This window comes from Phyllobates terribilis, unplaced genomic scaffold (genome assembly GCF_046119375.1).
Source record: "Phyllobates terribilis strain yellow unplaced genomic scaffold, ASM4611937v1 Scaffold_3__8_contigs__length_932513732, whole genome shotgun sequence".
In the NCBI taxonomy this organism is placed as follows: Eukaryota; Metazoa; Chordata; class Amphibia; order Anura; family Dendrobatidae; genus Phyllobates; species Phyllobates terribilis.
Genome location: NW_027362763.1, coordinates 775,967,420 through 775,973,419, shown reverse-complemented (window position 1 = coordinate 775,973,419; position 6,000 = coordinate 775,967,420).

The window sequence follows — 6,000 nt, the reverse complement described above, 5'->3', positions numbered from 1 at the left end:
ACTATGTTAACCCAGTGTGCCATCAGCGAGATGTACCGTCCCTGCCCACAAGCACTTGTCCACATGTCCGTGGTTAGGTGGACTTTCCTGGTAACTGCGTTGTTGAGGACACGGCTAATGTTTTCGGACACGTGCTTGTGTAATGTGTGGACGGCACACCGGGAGAAATAGTGGCGGCTGGGGACCGAGTACCGAGGAACGGCCGCCGCCATCAGGTTGCGGAATGCTTCCGTCTCCACGAGCCTAAAAGGCAACATTTCTAGCGCAAGCAGTCGCGAAATGTGGGAATTTAGTAGTGTGGCCTGTGGGGCGTTGGCTGCGTATTTGCGCTTGCATTCCAAGGACTGGGGTATGGACAACTGAACACTGCGCTGGGACAAGGACGTGGACGTGCTTCCTGATGCTGCTACTTGAGAGTGTGCAATGACAGGTGCAAGGCAGGAGGCATCTTCGCATGCACCATGGACAGGGGATTGCCTTACACGCACAACAGCGGAAGAAGCAGTTTTGCCTCCCGCAGACACTGTTCCTGGACCCTGGGGTTCGGCCCACAAAGTCGGGTGTTTTGTGCCTGATCATGCTGGTGGTGGTCAGGCTGGCCGTTTTGCCGCCCCTGCTGATGCTGGCCTGGCAGGTAGTGCAAATGGCCTTTTTGGTGTTATCGGCAGAGTCTTTAAAAAACAACTGGACTCGGGAAGACCTAACAGTTGTACTGGGAACTTCCTTCGTGTTGGTGTTACAGGGAACGGTTCCCTGCCTTCTTTCTGTGGCCACCACACTGCTTCTTCCTGCCTGTTGGGGTGCTCTGCCTCCCTCCCCTTGTGTGCTGCTGTCCTTGATCTGCATGTCCTCCTGTCAGGTTGGTTCAGTTTCTATACCATCCACCAGCTCGTCTTCCACTTCCGCACTCTGGCCCTCCTCCTGACTTTCTGGCAATTGTGTCTCATCAACATCCACCTCTTGTGACACTTTCCCACCGTCGCCTTCGTGTGACCGTGGCTGCTCAAATATTTGGTCATCGCTATATGCGATCTCCTCTTGCCCCACTTCAAGTGGACTGGGCGAGAGGCCCGAGTCTATAAATGGAAAAGTGAACAGCTCTTCGGAGTGTCCAAGTGTGGCATCAGTTGTCTCTGGGCACTCGCCATGGTGGGAGGAAGGAGGTTCAGGGTGAGGAATATGCGGTCCAGACTCACAGCTACTGAGACTTGACCGTGTGGAAGACAAGGTGGTGGTGGCTAAGTGACTGGAAGCATTATCTGCTATCCAACCAATAACCTTTTCACACTGCTGTGTGTTCAATAGTGGTGTTCTGTGGTCCCCTATTAATTGGGACAGGAAGGTCAAGCGAGAAGATGTGGGTGTTTGTTGTGGCACAATTTCAGCTTGCCCACGGCCTCGGCCTCTGCATGCACCATCTCGTCCAGTTCCCCGTCCCTTGCCACGTGCCTTGCCCATTTTAAATGGAGGACAACATCTTCCACGCTCACTACAAATAACTGAATTTGGAGCGAACTTATATGTGATCTGTGTGACAGACAAACCACAGTTTTAAATACCTGGCTGGTAAGTAACTATTTTGAACAGCAAACTGGTGTCAATTGCTTCACTGACACACTGAAAATTTTTTTAATGGAGGCCAGAAACGGCAGTATTTTCAGCACAATTATATGTGATCCATGTGATGGACAAACCACAGTTTTATAGAGCTGGATTTTTAGCGCTGTAATATGGAAAGGACCTGGCTGTATTCTGCAGTGCCAACAAGCAAATGGCGCAGAAAAACTGTGTTCTCTGGATTGCTTTTTAAGCAAATAATGAGGATTAAGATCCAAAAAAAAATTATTCCTGGCCCCTGAAACCTGGGCCTATTTCTAGAAATATCTAACAGCAGCAGCAGACAAAACTGAAATAGAGCCTTTGTGCTATATGCACTGCAGTCTGCTATATACCCTGCCTGCCTACATATACTGCCTGCTTGATATCTCTGCAGATGGGTTAGTCCTCAGAAGGACTGTTTGTTGAGATGGATATATGTCTCTAATATAGTTTGGAACACCTACACTAACTAGAAACAAGCAAATCTCTCCCTAGCTCAGCAGCACCTCTCCCTACACTGTCTGATTCTGAAGCGACTGTGATGAGCATGGCGGCGCCAGGTCTGATATAGACCTGATGATGCTGTGCGGCCAGCCAATCACTGTAATGCCACAACCAACACCCTAATCTGACCTTACTGCGGAGTGAGTACAAGGTGAGCACAGCAGATATAAAAGAGAGATTACTGACAGAAAGGCAGTATGGGGGAGGGGGAAGTACAGCAGAGGTGACAGTGTTATGAAAGGAGGAGATCTGATATAAGGGTTTGCAATGTGACACAGCTAAACTCCGCTGCACTGCCCCTTTCCCCCACTGACACATGCAGGAGGTGAGACCAGGAGATAAGGGCTGCTCTAAGCTATCGAGGGGGCGTGTTCTTTCCCCTGATTGTTGTTGTCTGCTTAGCATTGGTCAGCCTCATACAGGGGGAAGAAGTACACGCCCCCAGTGAAAACTATCTGATAATACACACTTGTACTTCACGAAAATTAACTCATTAAATTGATTGCTAAAATCTCCCTGCAACAGAGGGAAAAAAAACAAGAAATAAATGTTTTATTCTGCTCTGAAGCCATTATTACATCCTATGTCCAGTTGAGAAGGTCCTCCTTAAACCCTATTTACCCCTGTATCTGAAGGTGAATAGTGTTTTGGGACATGACATGTTCCTTTAAATTTATGTCATTTCTGTATCTAATATTTTCTATGCTCAATGCTTGATTTGTGTCTAGGAAGCAAAGGAAAGAAAAAACACAGTTTATTGCTGTTGCATACTGTCACTTTATTAACTGTACAATGTGCACACAAAAGACAGTATTTCCTGCTTCGTTATTAGATATTGGTTACAGAATTATACACCGAGAAGGAAGACAGATTGTCCTTTATATAGGTTGGAAACTGCAACATGACATTTTGCACAACAGCTGACACATGCCATCAACTATTTAATAAGATATCCATAAAATCTAATAGTTTATTAAGACACACAAGACGAGACACAAGACTACAAAAAAACTATTGCATCATATTACTGTGACACGGAGTAGTATGCATATTCTCACAACTGTGCAAAAATACTGTTTTCTGATCATCCTAAATGAAAAAATACCACATAAAAGAAAATAATCTCACAAAAGTCAATAAAGTACGAAACAGTCAAGAGGCTTCAGAATTGACGTCCCAAGTATAAAATGGGCTGTGCTACGCGGGTCACAAAAACAAATAAGAAAAACGCACATACAAATACTAGAAGATAAAAATAAAATCTTATTACATACTCTGCAATATTGTAAATCAGGTCATATAAAATAATAGAGCAATGACTGTATCCTGAAAGAATTTCATATGAACATGGTCAAATTTGCCTGCTGCCTATGCACAGTGAAAGCAGACAATATTTATCAAACAAAAAAAAATCTGGTGATCTGATTGGCTAGGTTTGCACAATTCAAGCAAAATCAAAGCTCTGCCTCTAAAATTTATAAGGACCCTGATCAATATGTCCAAATACTTTGACTTATCCACTGCACACAGAAAGGGGTTGTCCCATCATCTTAAAGGAGAAAAATTGCAAACTGCTTGTGAATTTAAATAACTTTGCAATTTACTTGTTATTGAAAATGTTATCCATTCTTAAGAACATGGGGAATTTTAATTTTATTGTTTACCATTTGTTGTCTAGGTTACCAGCCACCTCTGCAATGTATCTGTGGTTCCTGGTCTCCTAGGCAAGGAGCGCAGCATTTGAAAGCTTTCTCTGTTAAAGCTTGTAAGCCCTTCTCTGAATTTGGCTGAATCTAACTAGATTCAGTGTCACTGCACTCCTCCGATGCTGCAAAGATAAAGCTGCCTCTGCTTGCAACACCGAAGAGTGCAGAGTTTGTGCCAGGGACGTGACAATGCCGCTGGTCAGAACTGTCAGGTGTGCACCAGCCCAGTGTAAGCAGAAAGCTGAGAAGCAGGAGAGAGGTGAAGAAAACAACAAGACAACCCCTTTAATATAATGTCGGCCCACTTATCCAACTATCAATAGGGGACATCACAATGAAACCAGGAAGGCAGAACATGTGCCAGATTTATCACAATGAAACATCTTGCTAGATATATTAGAAATCTTTCTATTCCTTAAGCCACCGCTTACCTAAAGAGAATCTGCCACCAGGTCAAAAGATGACAATTTTTGCCCTTATTTTTTTCTCGCTGCTCCATACAGTTCCAGTGATATGAACTAATACCCCAAATTGCGCCATAGTTTGGCACAAAATATTACTCTTAAAGGGACTCCGAATTCACAGGATGACTGTTGAACCCAAGTATAAGCACTCAGTCAGTGCATCATGACGGGGCCAAACATTTAATTACACCTTCCCACCTGCTTGTCGTCCCTCTATCTCCACCTTCTCTTTGATTGACAGCTCTGGCTTGATCAAACTAAAGACGGGAGGAGATAGATGGAAAACAAGCAAGTCGGAAGATGCACTTAAATGTTTGTCCACGCTATGATGCCCCAAGAGCCTGTACTTGGTTTGAAAGGTTATTCTGTGCCATCAAAGTCCCTTCAAGAGAACATGTCACCAGGTCAAAAGTTTGCTCTTACTATGGGGAGAAGTGGAAGAGAGTATCAAGTTTTTTTATTTTTAAATCCGCCATACCGTTCGAGATATGGCCTTTTTATTTAGTGCTAATCTATTTGCCAAGAAGGCGTTTCTCACAAGATTCTCTGAGCTGTGTCTTTAAGCTGCTCTTCATGTTCTCCCTACAGAATCAAGCGAGCCAAGCCCCCTTCGTAAAGACTATAAAAGGAGGACGGAACTTGATACTATGGTGAGCAGTGAGAATAAAGTAAGAGCAAAAACTGGCCACTTTTAACATGGCGACATGTTCTCTTTAAGATTTTGTGACAAATGATGGCGCAATTTGGGGCATTTAAAGGGAATCTGCCAGCAGGTTTTTACTATTTAGTCTAAAGACAGCATGAGATAAAGGCAGAAACACAGATTTCATGGATGTGTCACTTATTAGGCTGTGTGCCGTTGTTTCCATACAATGAATGTTTTATCACCAGGGGATTATCACTGCCCAGACTAGCTCCTTCATGCCAAGTGGTCCGACCACGCCCCCTCCTCTGATAAGCAGCTCACTGTCAATATACACAGAAAGCTGTGGTGTGGGTGGGGTAGCTTTCTAAACGCTGCTACATCTAAGAACTCTGTCACAACTGCTGCACCGAGTAGACTAAGTGATACATCGCTGGAATCAGGGTCTCTACATTATGCTGCTCTCAGATGAGGTAGCAAAAACCTGGTGACAGATTCCCTTTAAGCCATACCCTTGTCTAAGCAACACTCCATGTTTCTAAAAACTTTTTAAATCTATCAAAGTGAACAATATCTAAAACAGAATAAATCTGGTGCAAGTCATTTCCGCCAGTTTTTGGCACAAATTGAGCCTGAATTATGGCGCATTTAGCTTAGAAATCTCCCCGAAGGTTTCTGTTTACAGCGGACAGATTACTATGGACAGGATTAGCGTTTCTGAGAGCAGCTTAATCCATGAGGACCTTTCAACACCACAAAGAAGGTTGGGCTTGGGCTCCATGGCAAGGTTTGGGAGTCCTGGTAAAGATTGGCTCATATCTTTTCCTATAGTAAGCAAGTTTGTTTTTGCAATAGCTGCAAGTTTGCTGCCAACTTTTTCTATAGGGAAATGTGTTAATATGCCATGCGGCCCTAGTCTAATTCAGAAATACATACCGACAACATACTATCAAAGACACAATTCTACCTAAAGTCTATACTTGAACCTTTATCTTCTTTAATATAATTATATAATTCATTTTAGCATTTTAATATTTGATATAGCATTAGCCTTTCTACAACATTTCAGTCCAACCAAATTTAT